The sequence below is a fragment of the Salmo salar genome, unplaced genomic scaffold (assembly GCF_905237065.1).
Source record: "Salmo salar unplaced genomic scaffold, Ssal_v3.1, whole genome shotgun sequence".
Taxonomy (NCBI): domain Eukaryota; kingdom Metazoa; phylum Chordata; class Actinopteri; order Salmoniformes; family Salmonidae; genus Salmo; species Salmo salar.
The window spans coordinates 82501-106308 of NW_025550935.1; the positions used below are offsets into that span (position 1 = coordinate 82501).

The following is a 23808-nucleotide window of genomic DNA, read 5'->3' on the forward strand; positions in this document are numbered from 1 at the left end:
TTAACAGATTACTGTGAAGTAATATAATGATGATTCATGTTTATTATTACCTGTTTTTATGCTCATGTTTGAAATTATACTTCATTACTATAACGATTATCAATAAGCCTGAACATTAATTCAGACACCTCTGGTTGAGAAAAACGTATTTTCCTGGTACATTCATTGTCAAATTCATCAACCACCATCGAGCCACTCTGTCTTCTCTCTCTAGTAGTCAACTCAGCCCCAGTAAAAAGCTGGTGTCTTCACTCTGCCTTCTCTCTCTAGTAGTCAACTCAGCCCCGGTAAAAAGCTGGTGTCTTCACTCTGCCTTCTCTCTCTAGTAGTCAACTCAGCCCCGGTAAAAAGCTGGTGTCGTCACTCTGCCTTCTCTCTCTAGTAGTCAACTCAGCCCCGGTAAAAAGCTGGTGTCGTCGCTCTGCCTTCTCCAGGGGCATGTTGAGGTAAATTTACTAACCGAGAGGGTTGAATTATGTAATTTATTGGTGGGCTGGAAGGCGCACTCTTGTCTTTTCTATTCCGAGGTTGTTTACTCGCAATATCAGATATTAAGATGACTTTTTATAATGCATGTATACTGAGGTTGAGGTTCTGACTAGTGATAATTTACCCGGGGTTCAATACCTGCTATAGTCACTATTATTTTGCTCTCCCAAAAGCAACACAGCCCTAAAACGAGATATATAGCTAACTAAAGTCATGTTAATGAGTGACCATTTTAGAAAATCATGGGACATATAGTCTGTGGTTGCATGCTATTTTATGTCAATCATACTGCTGCTTGTAGCCTATAACTGATGCTTTGTGGTCTTATGCTGCCATCTATTGGAAATATTTAGCAATTAAAAGTTATTAATGCACATTCAGACGTTGGTGAGGCAGCTGAGAATTTAAAAAAAAATGGAATGTGTCCAGCCTACTTGAGGCGCCCCGAAAATAATATTCAAAAGTTTAGTCCTTGGATACAGAGGGGTTAAACACTAAAGTTACCGTCCATCTAGTGAAGAGAGGAGAACCGGACAGAGGTAGCCAGCATCTGTCAACGAGAGAGGGAGGATTGGATAACTAGGATGCTGCTGGTAGAGTAGCTAGCTAGCTTACCTAGCTGTACCGACTAGCTAGGATAACTAGGATGCTGCTGGTAGAGTAGCTAGCTAGCTTACCTAGCTGTACCCGACTAGCGAGGATAACTAGGATGCTGCTGGTAGAGTAGCTAGCTAGCTTACCTAGCTGTACCGGCTAGCTAGGATAACTAGGATGCTGCTGGTATAGTAGCTAGCTAGCTTACCTAGCTGTACCGACTAGCTAGGATAACTAGGATGCTGCTGGTAGAGTAGCTAGCTAGCTTACCCAGCTGTACCGACTAGCTTGGATAACTAGGATGCTGCTGGTAGAGTAGCTAGCTAGCTTACCTAGCTGTACCGACTAGCGAGGATAACTAGGATGCTGCTGGTAGAGTAGCTAGCTAGCTTACCTAGCTGTACCGACTAGCTAGGATAACTATGATGCTGCTGGTAGAGTAGCTAGCTAGCATACCTAGCTGTACCGACTAGCTTGGCTAGCTAGCAGGACGTTCATCTGTCGTTTGTCTCGATGATGATGACGAATCCGGTGAACCACAAAATGAAACAAGGATAGAGAGTGAAAAGGATCTGGCTACACTCATACTGTCCCTGACCGTAAACCAAAAGCAAATTGAACAATAAACTTCGGTGTCTCAACACTGTAACAAACTCTGTCATTATTCCCCAAGATCACCTCAGCCCACTCTGCACGTAACCTGACAATATGTTTGGCGCCACACAGTATGGGGACGTGGACAGTTCTGTACGGGGACGGGGCCAGTTCCAGAACGCGGACAAGAGCAGTGCCACACAATCAACTAAACCCAGTCTTTACAGTGGGTTACATTAGTAATATTCATTTTTCTCTATGTTAAACAAACATTTATTGCAACAATATTTTGAGATCTGGGCCCATATCCACAAAGCGTCTCAGAGTAGAAAATTGGTCGTATAAGTGCTGAGAATACAGACATTTTACACTTCTGGGTATAAATTAAAGCTATGCATGAAGTCTCTACTCCCACCTAGTCAGCAGATATTTAGGACACCTCGTGAGCTGTCCTAAGTAGTTAAGAGTTAACAGCAGGTGTCTTGATAATACTATAGAATAATGCAGCGAGTCAGTGGTTCCTGCACCACATGTAAATACTTTGGGGTAGTAAAAATATTGTTTTCTATTTCTATATGATCAATCCATTAATAATATAGACCTACATGCAACAGTATGTCTTGTGCTTTTGGAAATTATTTATGAATAATATGTATGTGTAATATTTATTTATAATATTTATGTATCATATTTAGTATGTTGTAATATTTATGTATAATATGTATGTATAATATTTATGTATCACAAGTGATACCATGTATGTCTGCATAGCATTTTGTCTTCATTTTGGCAGATTAACTCATGCTTATTTCTGAAGATTATCTCTGGTTTTCACCCAGAGGCTAAGGAGTTGGAGCTGTGGCGGGATTTGAACCTGTGTTTGAAAGGTGGCTGGTTCGAATCCTGGGCCGAGTGCTGAAATAAACAGGTGGAATTGATCTGACCACTGGAGGGCTGCTGGGTTCACATCCTCAAAACAATCACCTTCCGTTGATCAGAACTCTAGTAGATCTTCTTCACTGAACCTAAATATATATATAACTTTTAGTGGTTCCATATATTAAGGAAGTGATAGAAGCCTTTTTGGTTCTATAAGGAACCTTCTTTTCTAAGAGTGTAAAATAAACACGGTTTTCTTTTGATTATTTAATTATCTACATCATGTTATTTCAAGATATCCCTTTGGAGCGCAACATCACATTGTTAAAAAATAATCCTAAATTGGGCGTGGCTATAAATTAGGCAGTTGAAGGCATCTCGGGCGTAATATGTGTTCGATGAAAATGAACATTGTATGCAACGTTGTAGGCAACATTATTGGCAAGGGACTTGATGCCTACTATGCCAAAGCTATTTAGAGTTGTTAAACGGGTGTGAAGAGTGTGGTGATATAACGGGAATATTGTCAAAATTCTTATTGTAACAACGATCAGAATTGGTAAAGAAAATATGTATTCCATTATATTAGGCAATAATTAAGAGCAGGCAAAGTGGTCGTGTCATGTGAAAATTCTATCAAATGTGGTACATTGTAACGAGTACATTCAGGGTGCCGTGGAGCCCCTGCAGTACCTCCACAGACCCCGGATTGAGAACCCCTGATTTAGCAGATGCTCTTATCCAGAGTGATTTACAGTAAGTGCATTCATCTAAAGATATCTAGGTGAGACAATCACATATCCCAGTCAAATATACAGAATACGAACATTCCATTCCTGCTAAACAATGGATATATTGCGTTTTGCAATAAAAAATTTATAATAATACACATCTAAAAACTATGAATTAAAAATCTGAGAACGGTAATATTGAAGGTCCCATAAGCAGCCATTTATGATTAAAAAAACAAATGTGAAAATTTTTGGAAATGGCATTTTTGAAAAAAACTCTTAATAATTCTTAAACAAAATTGTCATCTCACCTCTTAGATTTGGTGTCATGTTCCCCAGAGAGTCTCATTTTAGAGGCAGGGCCCCCCTCCTTCCTCTCCCCAGAGAGACTCATTTTAGAGCACTGACCCCTGTAAACAGAGATCCAGCATGTTGGTTGTGGTTGACACAGTAATTATTGAATGTCAATTGTTATCATTTAATAATTATCTCTTATAAAACATTTACTTAACAGACATATCGAAACAGTCAGGTGATTTAATGCAATCACATGAATATGTAGTTGTAAAATTTCATCTCCTTGGTAACTGTCAATAATAATAAGTCACTGTTTGTTAAGGTAGTTACAGACAGTACAGCAACAATAATAATAATAATAATAATAATAAGTCACTGTAGTTATAGACAGTACAGCAACAATAATAATAATAATAATAAGTCTCTGTTTGTTAAGGTAGTTATAGACAGTACAGCAACACAAGGCCATGTCTCACACATATTTGTATTCACTAACAGTAGACTATTTATTGTCTTCCAATCTGTTCTTTTCTAAACGTATCTGAGAATGTAGACAGAAGGGCTAAAACGGACATGATTGATCTGAGGGGGAAATCATTATATTATGTAAAGTAGGCTAGGTTATAATATATAATGGCGTTTTGTTAGTGATATGCAGATCAAGGTCTATACCTCGGCTATAGCCTACATATCATAGATGACCAGTCTAAACCTGTTCAGATCAACATAATGTTATAGTCCTACCAGTAGTAGGACAGAGAATGTACTGTATATAACCTACATATCATAGATGACCAGTCTAAACCTGTTCAGATCAACATAATGTTATAGTCCTACCAGTAGCAGGACAGAGAATGTACTGTATATAACCTACATATCATAGATGACCAGTCTAAACCTGTTCAGATCAAGATAATGTTATAGTCCTACCAGTAGCAGGACAGAGAATGTACTGTATATAACCTACATATCATAGATGACCAGCCTAAACCTGTTCAGATCAACATAATGTTATAGTCCTACCAGTAGCAGGACAGAGAATGTACTGTATATAACTCATTTCATGGATGACCAGTCTAAACCTGGTTGAGCGAAAATCTTATCAACTTTGGGGGGGACATTCCGTGCATAGTGCTGTAACACATAGCCTACATTGTAATATGGTAAATGTATATTGAGGAACCAAAGAAATAAGGTGTTTGCCGCACTCTAACTACCAGTACCCAAAACTACACAACTAATCACAACAGCAATACCATTGCCTTTAAACAAATCTTAGTTCAGTCACCAGTTTAAGTTGAGAGTGGAGGTATCCATGGCATTTTCCAATTATGTTCCTATTATACAAGTAAAAAAATGGAGAACCTTTCATAATGTTGACAAACAAAGACCTCAACAAACTTACCTGAGACTCCCTGTCTCTGCCAGCTCGTCCCTGCATATCTGTCCCCAACTCTGCTGTCTGTGTGCCATCTGTTGCCTGCTCTGCCTAATGACATCATTGTGAAACATTTCTATTAGCATTTCACTTCTTTCTTATGAACATTTTATCAACTAGTCTTTGAGATATTAGGCTACTAGGGTTTTTACATTAATGGTGGTCAAAAGGGGAAATCATTATATTATGTAAAGTAGGCTAGGTTATAATATATAATGGCGTTTTGTTAGTGATATGCAGATCAAGGTCTATACCTCGGGTATAGCCTACATATCATAGATGACCAGTCTAAACCTGTTCAGATCAAGATAATGTTATAGTCCTACCAGTAGCAGGACAGAGAATGTACTGTATATAACCTACATATCATAGATGACCAGTCTAAACCTGTTCAGATCAACATAATGTTATAGTCCTACCAGTAGCAGGACAGAGAATGTACTGTATATAACCTATATATCATAGATGACCAGTCTAAACCTGTTCAGATCAACATAATGTTATAGTCCTACCAGTAGCAGGACAGAGAATGTACTGTATATAACCTACATATCATAGATGACCAGTCTAAACCTGTTCAGATCAACATAATGTTATAGTCCTACCAGTAGCAGGACAGAGAATGTACTGTATATAACCTACATTTCATAGATGACCAGTCTAAACCTGTTCAGATCAACATAATGTTATAGTCCTACCCATTGGCGAAAATCTGATATCAACTTTGGAGGGGACAATTACATGAAATTTTCTCAAGAGCAATTCCTGAGGGGGACACCAAAAGTAGTGCTGTAACACATAGCCTACATTGTAATATGGTAAATGTATATTGAGGAACCAAAGAAATAAGGTGTTTGCCGTACTCCTAACTACCTGTACCCAAAACTACACAACTAATCACAACAGCAATACCATTGCCTTTAACAAATCTTAGTTCAGTCACCAGTTTAAGTTGAGAGTGGGGGTATCCATGGCATTTTCCAATTATGTTCCTATTTTACAAGTAAAAAAAATTGAGAACCTTTCATAATGTTGACAAACAAAGACTCAACAAACTTACCTGAGACTCCCTGTCTCTGCCAGTCTGTCCCTGCATATCTGTCCCCAACTCTGCTGTCTGTGTGCCATCTGTTGCCTGCTCTGCCTAATGACATCATTGTGAAACATTTCTATTAGCATTTCACTTCTTTCTTATGAACATTTTATCAACTAGTCTTTGAGATATTAGGCTACTAGGGTTTTTACTATACGTTTGGTGTATTGAAAAATACTCTGATGTCCGTCTTTTATTTTTCTGCCATTTTTCTACCTGGCTGGCTGGCTACACACACACACACAGTGTGTAGGTTATTTACAGTAGGAGATGGGCTTCTATCATCTTATCTTTTATCATTCTATTTGGGCTTCGATCTAAAAGGTAGCTAGCAAATGTGAAACGGATTAAAATGACAAGAGTTGACAGCTGTATGAGTTCACCATTTACACATTATATGCTGCAACCTTTTGTAATTTTAATAGTTTGTTTCATATTGGCTGGCTTCCAACAATAGCTGAATTTGCAAAGCAAGCGAGCACCAATTCAGTTTCAGTGGTGTTTGCTATAATCTTTGCTACCCGGGTTAAATAAAGGTGAAATAAAATAAATAAATAAAAGTTAACTTGTGACAATTTAGCTTTTGCAACGAGAGCATTAAATATATTTAAGACAATGGTAGAAGAGAGTGTAGTTCTGTTCAGTTTGGATTTCAGTTTATCGCTAACCTTATCACAGGGACTTTGAAGCACTAACTTACATCATCTGCATGCAGATTCCATCTTTGACGACGCCACATAAATGGAATAGGTACTAGCTAGCTTAATAGTTAATATTTGCGCGCTAGCTCTGCATAATCAGCTAGTGTGTGTGCGCGATTGACTGGATTAACCTCACGTCAGTTACGTGCATTGAGTGCCTTTCAGACAATAGATACGACCTCTCTGTTACCTAGCAAGCTAAGGAACTGGCAGTGGATCAAACCATTGTGATGCATTGTCGTGTGTCCCCCGTCCCCCCCGGGATTTCCGTCCCTGGTCCTACCAGTAGCAGGACAGAGAATGTACTGTATATAACCTACATATCATAGATGACCAGTCTAAACCTGTTCAGATCAACATAATGTTATAGTCCTACCAGTAGCAGGACAGAGAATGTACTGTACATAACCTACATATCATAGATGACCAGCCTAAACCTGTTCAGATCAGTTCACATAATGTTATAGTCCTACCAGTAGCAGGACAGAGAATGTACTGTATATAACCTACATATCATAGATGACCAGTCTAAACCTGTTCAGATCAACATAATGTTATAGTCCTACCAGTAGCAGGACAGAGAATGTACTGTATATAACCTACATATCATAGATGACCAGTCTAAACCTGGTAGGGTTACACTACAACCCTGTTCCTGGAGCGCTACCCTCCGGTAGGGTTACACTACAACCCTGTTCCTGGAGCGCTACCCTCCGGTAGGGTTTCACTACAACCCTGTTCCTGGAGCGCTACCCTCCGGTAGGGTTACACTCCAACCCTGTTTCTGTAGCGCTACCCTCCGGTAGGGTTTTACTCCAACTCTGTTCCTGGAGCGCTACCCCTCCGGTAGGGTCTCACTCCAACCCTGTTCCTGGAGCGCTACCCTCCGGTAGGGTCTCACTCCAACCTTGTTCCTGGAGCGCTACCCTCCGGTAGGGTCTCACTACAACCACAGCTGTAACTAACCTGATTTATCTTATAAACCAACTCATTATTTTAATCAGGTGACTAGTTTTGAATAGGAATGAAAACCTAAAGGATGGTATCTCTCCAGGAACAGGATCGGAGAGCCCTGTTTTAGAAGATGTATAAAATCCATCCTCCAATTTTTCTGACTATTCAGCTTAAGCTAACCGTGCTAAAATCTTATTAGAAATCAGTATTTTTTTGTAACAGTAACGTTACCATTTACCTGGTAATTAAATATAATTTATTTAGAATTGATCAGAATAATGTTTATTGTATTCTCAAATTGAAAGTGCTCCCTCGCGCTCCTCAGCACTACACCCATGGTGATAAGAGATCATAGATCAAACCTACTCTTGACTATTAAATGTCTGACTACGACCTAACTTTATAATAGTGTGTAAGTAGCTTCTAGACTTACCAGTCTGCTCGTCTTTCCTTCAAATCAATACTTTTACCCGACTTCTAATGTTGCCGAGAAATGTGCGCCAGAGTTTCAACATCCCTTTCGTACGTGCATTAGCCCACAAACTTACTTTCAACTTCATGAGGAAATGACATAACAGAATTCCTAAACCCAGAGACCAACATCCCGAGTCTACTGGGACCGCTTGGGAAGCAGACTGTAGGAAGTAGACCGATGTTGTGATTTGGGGATTGAGAAGTCAGAAGTGAAAAATTCCTCCTTAGTTGTACATTTTCTCTAAATCTAAAGGCAAAACCTAGATTCGAGCCAATGTCTTAAGTATTTGAACATGTTATTACTCCAACTTCGTGAAAGAGACAAACTGACACGTTATTATTTTAGTCAAAAACGACTTTATATCGAAGGAGTGTCTTTGGTTTGACGGCCTGCACATGCACAGTTCGGTGTGAGACGACCGTTAGACCCGACGGTGTGTTTCTACCATCAGTTCAGCAAACCAACGTCTCCATGACATGTGCGTCTGTGTCTAGTTAGTATAAATGTATGTGTCTTTGGTTTGACGGCCTGCACATGCGCAGTTCTACATACTTTTGTATATCTAGTCTATATCTAGTGTATATCTAGTGTATATATATAAATACACACACACTAGATATACAAAAGTATGTAGACACCCCTTCAAATTTGTGGATTCAGCAATTTCAGACACCTGCTGCTGACAGGTCTATAAAATTGAGCACACAGCCATGTAATCTCCATAGACAAACATTGGCAGTAGAAAGGCCTTACTGAAGAGCTCAGTGATTTTCAACGTGGCACCGTCATAGGATGCCACCTTTCCACAAAGTCAGTTCATCACATTTCTGCCCTGCTAGAGATTCCCTGGTCAACTGTAAATGCAGTTATTGTGAAGTGGAAACATCTTGGAGAAACAATGGCTCAAGCGTGAAGTGGTAGGCCACACAAACTCACAGAACGGGCAGCCAAGTGCTGAAGCGCGTTTTCTGGAGTAATGAATCACGCTTCACCATCTGGCAGTCCGACTGTCACGTCTGGGATTGGCGGATGCCAGGAGAACACTACCTGCCCCAACGTATACTGCCAACTGTAAAGTTTGGTGGAGGAGGAATAATGGTCTGGGGCTGTTTTTCCATGGTTCGGGCTAGTCCCCTTAGTTCCAGTGAAGGGAAATCGTAACGCTACAACATACAATTACATTCTAGATGATTCTGTGCTGGCAACTGTGGCAACATTTTGGGGAAGGCCCATTCCTATTTCTGATTGACAATGTCCCTGTGCACAAAGCGAGGTCCATACAGAAATTGTTTGTCGAGATTGGTGTGGAAGAAATTGACTGTCCTTCACAGAGCCCTGACCTCAACCCCGTTGAACACCTTTGGGATGAATTGGAACGTCAACTGCGAGCCAGGGCCTAATCACCCAACATCAGTGCCCGACCTTCCTAATGCTCTTGTGGCTGAATGGAATCAAGTCCCCGCAGCAATGTTCCAACATCTAGTGGAAAGCCTTCCCAGAAGAGTGGCGGCTGTTATAGCACCAAAGGGGGGACCAACTCCATATTAATGCCCTTGACTTTGGAATGAGATGGTCGGTGAGCAGGTGTCCACATACATTTGGTCATGTAGTGTATATTTGATGCTGTTTGTAAAAATCATGACACCATTTTAGTTGTAGTTATAACATACTGTAGTCTAAAACCATTTTAGTTACAGTATAACATACTGTAGTCTAAAACCTTTAACTAGTACATTTGGGAACAGGACATAATGTCATATTTTCCAAATGGTTTCGTTATCAGAAATGACCAACTTCATGACATGACACTGACATGGGTGACTTCCACGTCTCCTTTTTCCGTTAAATTCATAATCTATGCTGGAGATCCCCCTTAACAAAGCCTTGCCTTAGTCTATCCAGTGGACAAGCCTTCTGCCATGCCTGGATATTTTCAGAAAAAAGTACCAACACTTCAAAATTAAATATCACTTGGGATAATCTTCCAAAGACATTGACTTTTATTCAAATAACAGATTGTACCTGTCCAGCTCCAGGTTCCCCAGAAGGACCAGACACCACCATCTCCTCAGACCAGGCTGAAGGACCAGACACCACCATCTCCTCAGACCAGGCTGAAGGACCAGACACCACCATCTCCTCAGACCAGGCTGAAGGACCAGACACCACCATCTCCTCAGACCAGGCTGAAGGACCAGACACCACCATCTCCTCAGACCAGGCTGAAGGACCAGACACCCCCATCTCCTCAGACCAGGCTGAAGGACCACACACCACCATCTCCTCAGACCAGGCTGAAGGACCACACACCACCATCTCCTCAGACCAGGTATATCAGGCTGAAGGACGAGAACAGTCACAATGCATTTCCAATTGCTCATTTCGAGAATCTGTAAATTCTAAATTAATACCTTTTCTGCATTTGACATAATACCACTTACGATCAAGTAATCAAATGGAGTGTCTGTGGCAAAATATCATGTGTACTGGAAAGAAAACACATAATGAATAAAACACAATGTTAATTACTCATTATAAATGTATGTTAGTGAAACATATTGTAAAGCGTGCGTGTTGGTGGCAGGGAAGTCAGGCGCAGGAGAACGAACTTGGTATAAACGGAATCGTTTAATAAGTGCTCGCAAATTCCGAAAACCAACATATACAAAATAAAGGAAGTGGGTAGAAAACCCGTCGCACACCAGAGCATAAATGCACCATTACATACAACAAACAATCACCGACAAGGACATGAGGGGAAACAGAGGGTTAAATACACAACATGTCATTGATGGGATTGGAACCAGGTGTGATGGAAGACAAGACAAAACCAATGGAAAATGAAAAGTGGATCAGTGATGGCTAGAAGGCCGGTGACGTCGACCGCCGAACAAGGAGAGGGACCGACTTCGGCGGAAGTCATGACAATAATGAATAAACAATGTTAATTACTCATTATAAATGTATGTTAGTAAAACATAATGTTAATTACTCATTATAAATGTAGGTTAGTTAAACATAATGTTAATTACTCATTATAAATGTAGGTTAGTAAAACATAATGTTAATTACTCATTATAAATGTAGGTTAGTAAAACATAATGTTAATTACTCATTATAAATGTAGGTTAGTAAAACATAATGTTAATTACTCATTATAAATGTATGTTAGTAAAACATAATGTTAATTACTCATTATAAATGTATGTTAGTAAAACATAATGTTAATTACTCATTATAAATGTAGGTTAGTTAAACATAATGTTAATTACTCATTATAAATGTAGGTTAGTAAAACATAATGTTAATTACTCATTATAAATGTAGGTTAGTAAAACATAATGTTAATTACTCATTATAAATGTAGGTTAGTAAAACATAATGTTAATTACTCATTATAAATGTAGGTTAGTAAAACATAATGTTAATTACTCATTATAAATGTAGGTTAGTAAAACATAATGTTAATTACTCATTATAAATGTAGGTTAGTAAAACATAATGTTAATTACTCATTATAAATGTAGGTTAGTAAAACATAATGTTAATTACTCATTATAAATGTAGGTTAGTAAAACATAATGTTAATTACTCATTATAAATGTAGGTTAGTAAAACATAATGTTAATTACTCATTATAAATGTAGGTTAGTAAAACATAATGTTAATTACTCATTATAAATGTAGGTTAGTAAAACATAATGTTAATTACTCATTATAAATGTAGGTTAGTAAAACATAATGTTAATTACTCATTATAAATGTAGGCTAGTAAAACATAATGTTAATTACTCATTATAAATGTAGGTTAGTAAAACATAATGTTAATTACTCATTATAAATGTAGGTTAGTAAAACATAATGTTAATTACTCATTATAAATGTAGGTTAGTAAAACATAATGTTAATTACTCATTATAAATGTAGGTTAGTAAAACATAATGTTAATTACTCATTATAAATGTAGGTTAGTAAAACATAATGTTAATTACTCATTATAAATGTAGGTTAGTAAAACATAATGTTAATTACTCATTATAAATGTAGGTTAGTAAAACATAATGTTAATTACTCATTATAAATGTAGGTTAGTAAAACATAATGTTAATTACTCATTATAAATGTAGGTTAGTAAAACATAATGTTAATTACTCATTATAAATGTAGGTTAGTAAAACATAATGTTAATTACTCATTATAAATGTAGGTTAGTAAAACATAATGTTAATTACTCATTATAAATATAGGCTAGTAAAACATAATGTTAATTACTCATTATAAATGTAGGTTAGTAAAACATAATGTTAATTACTCATTATAAATGTAGGTTAATAAAACACAATGTTAATTACTCATTATAAATGTAGGTTAGTAAAACATAATGTTAATTACTCATTATAAATGTAGGTTAGTAAAACATAATGTTAATTACTCATTATAAATGTAGGTTAGTAAAACACAATGTTAATTACTCATTATAAATGTAGGTTAGTAAAACATAATGTTAATTACTCATTATAAATGTAGGCTAGTAAAACACAATGTTAATTACTCATTATAAATGTAGGTTAGTAAAACATAATGTTAATTACTCATTATAAATGTATGTTAGTAAAACATAATGTTAATTACTCATTATAAATGTAGGTTAGTAAAACATAATGTTAATTACTCATTATAAATGTAGGTTAGTAAAACATAATGTTAACTACTCATTATAAATGTATGTTAGTAAAAAATGATGATATTAGAACAGTGAAATCTGACCATGAGCATAAAGACACCACAATCACTGCTTTATGGTTCCAGGAAGTCCCTGTTTCAAGAGTTAACACTTACAGTTACAAAATATACAACAAAATATTTATGGTTCGGCAGATGGGGGCATGGTGGCAGGTAGCCTAGTGGTTAGAGTGGAGGGGTGGCAGGTAGCCTAGTGGTTAGAGTGTTGGGGGTGGCAGGTAGCCTAGTGGTTAGAGTGGAGGGGTGGCAGGTAGCCTAGTGGTTAGAGTGGAGGGGCGGCAGGTAGCCTAGTGGTTAGAGTGGAGGGGCGGCAGGTAGCTTAGTGGTTAGAGTGGAGGGGTGGCAGGTAGCCTAGTGGTTAGAGTGGAGGGGTGGCAGGTAGCCTAGTGGTTAGAGTGGAGCGGTGGCAGGTAGCCTAGTGGTTAGAGTGGAGGGGTGGAAGGTAGCCTAGTGGTTAGAGTGGAGGGGTGGCAGGTAGCCTAGTGGTTAGAGTGGAGGGGTGGCAGGTAGCCTAGTGGTTAGAGTGGAGGGGGGTGGCAGGTAACCTAGTGGTTAGAGTGGAGGGGTGGCAGGTAGCCTAGTGGTTAGAGTGGAGGGGTGGCAGGTAGTCTAGTGGTTAGAGTGGAGGGGTGGCAGGTAGCCTAGTGGTTAGAGTGGAGGGGTGGCAGGTAGTCTAGTGGTTAGAGTGGAGGGGTGGCAGGTAGCCTAGTGGTTAGAGTGGAGGGGGTGGCAGGTAGCCTAGTGGTTAGAGTGGAGGGGTGGCAGGTAGCCTAGTGGTTAGAGTGGAGGGGTGGCAGGTAGCCTAGTGGTTAGAGTGGAGGGGTGGCAGGTAGTGTAGTGGTTAGAGTGTTGGGGGTGGCAGGTAGTCTAGTGGTTAGAGTGGTGTGGTGGCAGGTAGTCTAGTGGTTAGAGTGGAGGGGTGGCAGGTAGCCTAGTGGTTAGAGTGTTGGGGGTGGCAGGTAGTCTAGTGGTTAGAGTGGAGGGGGTGGCAGGTAGTCTAGTGGTTAGAGTGTTGGGGGTGGCAGGTAGTCTAGTGGTTAGAGTGGAGCGGTGGCAGGTAGTCTAGTGGTTAGAGTGGAGGGGTGGCAGGTAGCCTAGTGGTTAGAGTGTTGGGGGTGGCAGGTAGTCTAGTGGTTAGAGTGGAGGGGGTGGCAGGTAGTCTAGTGGTTAGAGTGGAGGGGTGGCAGGTAGTCTAGTGGTTAGAGTGGAGGGGTGGCAGGTAGCCTAGTGGTTAGAGTGGAGGGGGTGGCAGGTAGTCTAGTGGTTAGAGTGGAGGGGTGGCAGGTAGCCTAGTGGTTAGAGTGGAGGGGGTGGCAGGTAGTCTAGTGGTTAGAGTGGAGGGGTGGCAGGTAGCCTAGTGGTTAGAGTGGAGGGGGTGGCAGGTAGCCTAGTGGTTAGAGTGGAGGGGTGGCAGGTAGCCTAGTGGTTAGAGTGGAGGGGTGGCAGGTAGCCTAGTGGTTAGAGTGGAGGGGTGGCAGGTAGTGTAGTGGTTAGAGTGTTGGGGGTGGCAGGTAGTCTAGTGGTTAGAGTGGAGCGGTGGCAGGTAGTCTAGTGGTTAGAGTGGAGGGGTGGCAGGTAGCCTAGTGGTTAGAGTGTTGGGGGTGGCAGGTAGTCTAGTGGTTAGAGTGGAGGGGGGTGGCAGGTAGTCTAGTGGTTAGAGTGGAGGGGTGGCAGGTAGTCTAGTGGTTAGAGTGGAGGGGTGGCAGGTAGCGTAGTGGTTAGAGTGGAGGGGGTGGCAGGTAGTCTAGTGGTTAGAGTGGAGGGGTGGCAGGTAGTCTAGTGGTTAGAGTGGAGGGGTGGCAGGTAGTCTAGTGGTTAGAGTGGAGGGGTGGCAGGTAGCCTAGTGGTTAGAGTGGAGGGGGTGGCAGGTAGTCTAGTGGTTAGAGTGGAGGGGTGGCAGGTAGCCTAGTGGTTAGAGTGGAGGGGGTGGCAGGTAGTCTAGTGGTTAGAGTGGAGGGGTGGCAGGTAGCCTAGTGGTTAGAGTGGAGGGGGTGGCAGGTAGCCTAGTGGTTAGAGTGGAGGGGTGGCAGGTAGCCTAGTGGTTAGAGTGGAGGGGGGTGGCAGGTAGCCTAGTGGTTAGAGTGGAGGGGTGGCAGGTAGTGTAGTGGTTAGAGTGTTGGCGGTGGCAGGTAGTCTAGTGGTTAGAGTGGAGCGGTGGCAGGTAGTCTAGTGGTTAGAGTGGAGGGGTGGCAGGTAGCCTAGTGGTTAGAGTGTTGGGGGTGGCAGGTAGTCTAGTGGTTAGAGTGGAGGGGGTGGCAGGTAGTCTAGTGGTTAGAGTGGAGGGGTGGCAGGTAGTCTAGTGGTTAGAGTGGAGGGGTGGCAGGTAGCCTAGTGGTTAGAGTGGAGGGGGTGGCAGGTAGTCTAGTGGTTAGAGTGGAGGGGTGGCAGGTAGCCTAGTGGTTAGAGTGGAGGGGGTGGCAGGTAGTCTAGTGGTTAGAGTGGAGGGGTGGCAGGTAGCCTAGTGGTTAGAGTGGAGGGGGTGGCAGGTAGCCTAGTGGTTAGAGTGGAGGGGTGGCAGGTAGCCTAGTGGTTAGAGTGGAGGGGCGGCAGGTAGCCTAGTGGTTAGAGTGGAGGGGCGGCAGGTAGCCTAGTGGTTAGAGTGGAGGGGTGGCAGGTAGCCTAGTGGTTAGAGTGGAGGGGTGGCAGGTAGCCTAGTGGTTAGAGTGGAGCGGTGGCAGGTAGCCTAGTGGTTAGAGTGGAGGGGTGGAAGGTAGCCTAGTGGTTAGAGTGGAGGGGTGGCAGGTAGCCTAGTGGTTAGAGTGGAGGGTTGGAAGGTAGCCTAGTGGTTAGAGTGGAGGGGGTGGCAGGTAGCCTAGTGGTTAGAGTGGAGGGGTGGCAGGTAGCCTAGTGGTTAGAGTGGAGGGGTGGCAGGTAGCCTAGTGGTTAGAGTGGAGGGGTGGCAGGTAGTCTAGTGGTTAGAGTGGAGGGGTGGCAGGTAGCCTAGTGGTTAGAGTGGAGGGGGTGGCAGGTAGCCTAGTGGTTAGAGTGGAGGGGTGGCAGGTAGCCTAGTGGTTAGAGTGGAGGGGTGGCAGGTAGTCTAGTGGTTAGAGTGGAGGGGGTGGCAGGTACCCTAGTGGTTAGAGTGGAGGGGTGGCAGGTAGTCTAGTGGTTAGAGTGGAGGGGGTGGCAGGTAGCCTAGTGGTTAGTGTGGAGGGGTGGCAGGTAGCCTAGTGGTTAGAGTGGAGGGGTGGCAGGTAGTCTAGTGGTTAGAGTGGAGGGGAGACAGGTAGTCTAGTGGTTAGAGTGGAGTGGTGGCAGGTAGTCTAGTGGTTACAGTGGAGGGGTGGCAGGTAGCCTAGTGGTTAGAGTGGAGGGGGTGGCAGGTAGCCTAGTGGTTAGAGTGTTGGGGGTGGCAGGTAGCCTAGTGGTTAGAGTGGAGGGGTGGCAGGTAGCCTATTGGTTAGAGTGGAGGGGGTGGCAGGTAGCCTAGTGGTTAGAGTGGAGGGGGTGGCAGGTAGCCTAGTGGTTAGAGTGTTGGGGGTGGCAGGTAGCCTAGTGGTTAGAGTGGAGGGGTGGCAGGTAGCCTAGTGGTTAGAGTGGAGGGGGTGGCAGGTAGCCTAGTGGTTAGAGTGGAGGGGTGGCAGGTAGCCTAGTGGTTAGAGTGGAGGGGTGGCAGGTAGCCTAGTGGTTAGAGTGGAGGGGGTGGCAGGTAGCCTAGTGGTTAGAGTGGAGGGGTGGCAGGTAGTCTAGTGGTTAGAGTGGAGGGGGTGGCAGGTAGCCTAGTGGTTAGAGTGGAGGGGGTGGCAGGTAGCCTAGTGGTTAGAGTGGAGGGGTGGCAGGTAGTCTAGTGGTTAGAGTGGAGGGGAGACAGGTAGTCTAGTGGTTAGAGTGGAGGGGTGGCAGGTAGTCTAGTGGTTAGAGTGGAGGGGTGGCAGGTAGCCTAGTGGTTAGAGTGGAGGGGGTGGCAGGTAGTCTAGTGGTTAGAGTGGAGGGGTGGCAGGTAGTCTAGTGGTTAGAGTGTTGGGGGTGGCAGGTAGTCTAGTGGTTACAGTGGAGGGGTGGCAGGTAGTCTAGTGGTTAGAGTGGAGGGGTGGCAGGTAGTCTAGTGGTTAGAGTGGAGGGGTGGCAGGTAGTCTAGTGGTTAGAGTGGAGGGGGTGGCAGGTAGCCTAGTGGTTAGAGTGGAGGGGGTGGCTGGTAGCCTAGTGGTTAGAGTGGAGGGGGTGGCAGGTAGTCTAGTGGTTAGAGTGGAGGGACAGCAGGTAGCCTAGTGGTTAGAGTGGAGGGGTGGCAGGTAGCCTAGTGGTTAGAGTGGAGGGGTGGCAGGTAGCCTAGTTGTTAGAGTGGAGGGGCTGCAGGTAGCCTAGTGGTTAGAGTGGAGGGGTGGCAGGTAGCCTAGTGGTTAGAGTGGAGGGGTGGCAGGTAGCCTAGTGGTTAGAGTGTTGGGCCAGTAACTGAAAGGTTGCTAGATTGAATCCCCAAGCAGACAAGGTAAAAATATGTTGTTATGCCCCTGAACAAGGCAGTTAACCCACTGTTCCTAGGCCGTCATTGTAAATAAGAATTTGTTCTTAACTGACTTGCCTTGTTAAATAAAGGTACAATTATTATTTTTACATCAACAGAGCATGTGATTCTGCAGAGAGTAGACATCATCTGTAACAAACATGCAGAGAACACTATAAACAAGGTTAATGTCACATGACCAGAAAAAATAAATAGATTAGATCCTGCAACCATGGAGAGGTAAATACTTGTCTATTTATGGAAAAATGCCCTGATTAACTCCTTAGTCTTATCTCGGTTTATGCCCCTGCTACTCCTGATGATTTGTTTTTCAAATCCAATGAGCAAAAAATATTTTCTTTATCTGGGATGCTAAACCAGACAAAATAAAGCGTGACTATCTATATAATGAATATGATTTGGGTGGGTCGAGATGATTAAATATAAAAGCACTAAACCTCTCTCTAAAAGCTTCACTTATTCAACAGTTTTACTTGAACCCTAAATGGTTCTCCAGTAGATTACTAAGAAAAGCTCATCCATTGTTTAAAAATGGCCTTTTTGCCTTTTTGCAGATTGCCATGTCTCATTTTAGATGAATTGAGAATTATACTTTTTTCAAAGTATCTCTTTTTCAAACGAGCATTACAGAGCTGGATACAATTTCAATGTCATCACCCCTGAAAAGATAAAACAAATATTATGGCTGAACTCAAATGTGCTGGTTGATAAAATACTTGTATTTATGGGAAAGATGTTTGAAAAGGCTATTCTGTTTTTAAATTATATTGTAAATTGGAATGGTAGAGTTATGTCCTTCATAGAGTTATCAGAATTGTTTGGGAAGGTCTGTTCAATCCAAGATTACAACCAATTGATTACAGCATTACCCCCAAAAATGGAGGAGGCGGGTGCCAGTGGGAGGATGTAGGGAACTGGTCTGTCTGACCAATATAAAGGATCAAAACTGGCGGAGGAATAAAAATAGCATAAATAGGAAAGTATACCAGTTTCATTTGAGGACCAGGATGTTGTGCCATACAGATTGCAAAATAGTTGGGAAGAGATTTTTGATGTACCGATTCCATGGTACAAGGTGTAGGAGTTGATATATAAAACGACGCAAGATTCAAGACTTCATGGTTTGAGCTGAAATTATTATTTAGAATTCTTGCTACCAACAAAATGTTGAATATTTGGGGCATATCATCAAATCAATCATCAAAGCTCTGCAGATTTTGTTGTGAGACTACATATTCAATAGACCATTTATTTTGGTATTGCCCTCAGGTAGCCTGTTTCTGGTCTCAGGTTCCGGAATGGCTGAAAATGTACAGCATTGATCTAAAATTGAGCCTAGAAATAGTACTGTTAGGAGATCTGGAGAGACCGGGTCAGTCAATTACTAATACTCCTCGTAAAAGTATTTATCTTCAATACGCATTCTGTAGATTATATTCGATAGAAATGGTATGTTTGTAACGGCTGTCTGAAGTAGTAGACCAAGGTGCAGCATCCCTGTAACGGCTGTCTGAAGTAGTAGACCAAGGTGCAGCGTGGAATTTGTTCATCTTTTATTTTAGATGAAAAAGGCACTTCACAAAGAAAAACAGACGACAGCCAACCAGTCCTGTCAGGTATCCTAACACACTAAACAGAAAACATCTACCCACAAAACCCAAAGGAAAAACATGCTGCCTAAGTATGACTCCCAATCAGCAACAACGATGTACAGCTGTTCCTGATTGGGAGCCATACCCGGCCGAAACAAAGCAATCCCCCAACATAGAAATACAGACATAGAATGCCCACCCAAATCACACCCTGACCAAACCTAAATAGAGACATAAAAAGGCTCTCTCAGGTCAGGGCGTGACAATGTTAAACATCACATCATCATTGAAAGATATATGTTGCGTAGAAATCCGAAGAGGCTGGCCTGCAGAGATAGGTGGGATGGGCTGAGGGAAGCTGAGACAAATGAGAGTGGAGTTGCAGGGTACCGGGATAGAATGACGGTCAAAGATAAAAGTATAAAAAATAAAGTCAAAATAAACATAACAAAAAGCCAGTTTGAATGACACTGAGGGGCAGTGTTGTTACAGCTAATGTTGGTTTGTCTGAGGCTGATGCCGTGCAGGTGTTTGTACACATGTATATATACACACTCTCATTCAAATGCACACATGTGCACAAACACAGACACACACACACACATGTAAATAGTGCCATACATGCACAACATATTCAGTTTGACTGCTGTTGTGATTGTTGTTGTCCTGGATGTCTTTTGTTTTTTGCCTGGTGGTTTTCTGTTTTCCTTTGTCTTTCTATTTTTTCTCTTTTGTTCATTTTGTTGGTTGTTGGTGAATGAGGGGGTGGAGATCTTGGGGTGGGGAATGGAATATATATATATATATAGTATTTTATTTTTCTTTGGGGGGGCTGTGGGTGGGTCTTGGATGGTTGAGGGGCAGCTCTTGGGGAACTGTGGGGGGGGGATCTTGGAGGGCTGGTGGCCTGGCGGTTGGGAGCTTGGGCCAGTTGCTAATGGATGGCTGGTTCGGGTCCCCGTTTTTGACCCTGTGGGAGATCTGTCAACGTGCCTCTGTGTGTCGCTCTGGATGGGAGTCTGTTAGATGACCAATATGATGTAGTTGTTGAGCTGCTTCACTGCAAGTATATTGTGTTAAAAAAAAAACTCTATATACTTATGAATATAATTAAAGGTTTAAAAGAATACTGGATCCAATGCAATTCAGGCCTGCTTCTCCACAAAGTCTTCAGACTTTGTTCCTCTGCTGTGTTGATCCTGAAAATCCCACACAGCTGATCTCCACTTCTCCCTGAGCTTTGAAGGCAGCTTGGAGACAATGGTTCTGAGAAGGTCTGGATTATCTCCTCCATGTGCTTAATGTCCTGCACTGGTTAGAGCATTGGGCCAGTAACCGAAAGGTTGGTGGATTGAATCCCCGAGCTGACAAGGTAAACATCTGTCATTCTGCCCCTGAACAAGGCAGTTAACCCACTGTTCCTAGGCCGTCATTGTAAATAAGAATTTGGTATTTTAACTGACTTGCCTAGTTCACTGACTTGTCTAGTTTAAATAAAGGTTCAATAAAAAAATGCTTAGACCTGTCAATTTGATTGATCTGAGTTAACTTATAGCTAGATACCTCAAGATGACAAATGTATAGCTAGCAACTTCTAGATGACCAACTACCTAGAGGGTTAATGGTTTTTGAAAAATGGTTGTTCATAGCTAAATCCTTCCAGTCATGTAATAGAAGCGAACTGGTGCCTTCCTTGAATAGTGAATTTCTGACCCCCTACGAATGTTGTGCTTCTTGTCGAGATCATTGGTGCCTTCATAGTACTTTGCCTGGTTGGAAAGATAAAATAACATCTCCTCAAGAGATTCCATTTAAGTGCAAGCTAACGTTACATACAAAATGAAAGCTACAAAAACAATTAGCTAGCTAGCTAACGTTGGCTAAACATAACTGTCTGGCTAGCTGACTAGGCAGGCTGATGTAAGCCTTCTAAAATATTGTTAAATAGGAATAAATAATTTAAGCTGTTTTTGGATTTAGATTGCTAGCTAACGTTACTTACATTGAGTTGATTAGATTCGAATCTGGCTGTTTTCCTGCCTTTTGTTATAACTAGCAAAGTGCAAAGAAGTCTTCATTCAGGTTGGGCGTGAGTTTCTGCTTGAATTTGGTTAAAAGGACAGTGAATTTGTTCAACCTTTGAGAACTTGCTACCAAGCTCGTGTGTATCAGACACACATTGTGTTTTCTCTTAGAGACTATTCTGAACTGAAGACATGTGTTACCACATTGTTTAAGCCTATTGGTGATAGTCATATACTCTGTGTAATTCTGTAATGTATAATGTATTTAATGTACAGTACACTGTAATTGTTTGAGTGTCAATTCTTTCATCCAATTAGTTAAATAGAGTAACTGCATTCCTCATTTTACAGAGTAATTATTTGATTGACCAAATGCTTATAATTTAGAAGGTCTATTGGTAGTTGTTATGTACACTATACAGTACACATACTGTAGCATATTATTGGATGCCACCTTGACATCTCTGATCTGCTTGCCTCCATTAATGAATGCTAGAACATTGGTTGCCAGGATTAGCTCTTTGTATCTAGTCTCTTAATAATTGCATAACGGTGCAAGTCATAAATATTCATTATATTCATACTTAGTCGGTGATGCAATGATTCGCTGTCTTGCTAGATTCACCAGAGGGCCTGTTGTATTTATTTTTACAGAAAACCACGGCAATATAGGTCTACTCTCAGGAAAAAAGGTGCTATCTAGAACCTAAAAGGATTCTTCCGCTGTCCCCATAGAAGAACCCTTTTTGTTTTCATGTTGTGTTGTCATGTGTTGCTGCCTTGCTATGTTATTGTCTTAGGTCTCTCTTTATGTAGTGTTGTGTTGTCTCTCTTTTTGTGAAGTGTGTTTTGTCCTATATTTATATTGTATTTATTTTATTTTTTAAATCCCAGGCCCCCGTCCCCACAGGAGCCTTTTGCCTTTTGGTAGGCTGTCATTGTAAATAACACTTTGTTCTTAACTGACTTGCGTAGTTAAATAAAGGTTAAATAATAAATAATACAAATTAAAATTGGATCAAGGAGATCTTGGTAGTTATTTTCATCATCTGAGGCAGACACTTGAAAATTGCAACCCTGGCGTTGTAAACACCATGCTGGCGTTGTAAACACCATGCTCTACCAACTGAGCCACGGGGAAGGCCAGTATGTATAACCCACCATGCTGGCGTTGTAAACACCATGCTCTACCAACTGAGCCACGGGGAAGGCCAGTATGTATAACACACCATGCTGGTGTTGTAAACACCATGCTCTACCAACTGAGGCACGGGGAAGGCCAGTATATATAACACACCATGCTGGCGTTGTAAACACCATGCTCTACCAACTGAGCCACGGGGAAGGCCAGTATGTATAACACACCATGCTGGCGTTGTAAACACCATGCTCTACCAACTGAGCCACGGGGAAGGCCAGTATAACACACCATGCTGGTGTTGTAAACACCATGCTCTACCAACTGAGCCACAGGGAAAGCCAGTATAACACACCATGCTGGTGTTGTAAACACCATGCTCTACCAACTGAGCCACGGGGAAGGCCAGTATGTATAACACACCATGCTGGCGTTGTAAACACCATGCTCTACCAACTGAGCCACGGGGAAGGCCAGTATATATAACACACCATGCTGGCGTTGTAAACACCATGCTCTACCAACTGAGCCACGGGGAAGGCCAGTATGTATAACACACCATGCTGGCGTTGTAAACACCATGCTCTACCAACTGAGCCACGGGGAAGGCCAGTATGTATAACACACCATGCTGGCGTTGTAAACACCATGCTCTACCAACTGAGCCACGGGGAAGGCCAGTATGTATAACCCACCATGCTGGTGTTGTAAACACCATGCTCTACCAACTGAGCCACGGGGAAGGCCAGTATGTATAACACACCATGCTGGCGTTGTAAACACCATGCTCTACCAACTGAGCCACGGGGAAGGCCAGTATGTATAACCCACCATGCTGGCGTTGTAAACACCATGCTCTACCAACTGAGCCACGGGGAAGACCAGTATATATAACACACCATGCTGGTGTTGTAAACACCATGCTCTACCAACTGAGCCACGGGGAAGGCCAGTATGTATAACACACCATGCTGGCGTTGTAAACACCATGCTCTACCAACTGAGCCACGGGGAAGGCCAGTATGTATAACCCACCATGCTGGTGTTGTAAACACCATGCTCTACCAACTGAGCCACAGGGAAGGGCCAGTATATATAACACACCATGCTGGTGTTGTAAACACCATGCTCTACCAACTGAGCCACAGGGAAAGCCAGTATAACACACCATGCTGGTGTTGTAAACACCATGCTCTACCAACTGAGCCACGGGGAAGGCCAGTATGTATAACACACCATGCTGGCGTTGTAAACACCATGCTCTACCAACTGAGCCACGGGGAAGGCCAGTATGTATAACACACCATGCTGGTGTTGTAAACACCATGCTCTACCAACTGAGCCACGGGGAAGGCCAGTATGTATAACACACCATGCTGGTGTTGTAAACACCATGCTCTACCAACTGAGGCACGGGGAAGGCCAGTATATATAACACACCATGCTGGCGTTGTAAACACCATGCTCTACCAACTGAGCCACGGGGAAGGCCAGTATGTATAACACACCATGCTGGTGTTGTAAACACCATGCTCTACCAACTGAGCCACGGGGAAGGGCCAGTATGTATAACACACCATGCTGGTGTTGTAAACACCATG

The 23808-nt window shown here is 42.3% G+C and overlaps 1 long non-coding RNA gene across 2 annotated transcripts in view; it reads right to left on the minus strand.

Moving 5' to 3' along the window:
- The window catches only part of LOC106591337 (uncharacterized), a 9980-nt gene extending 1539 nt beyond the window's left edge, over positions 1 to 8441 (minus strand). For both annotated transcript variants that reach the window (XR_006768270.1, XR_006768271.1), the window contains exons 1-3: positions 8204 to 8441; positions 6083 to 6166; positions 3599 to 3697 (exon numbers count right to left, since the gene is read on the minus strand). This is a non-coding gene — a long non-coding RNA (uncharacterized lncRNA). The remainder of the gene's footprint in view (positions 1 to 3598; positions 3698 to 6082; positions 6167 to 8203) is intronic.
- Positions 8442 to 23808: the final 15367 nt, after the last annotated feature.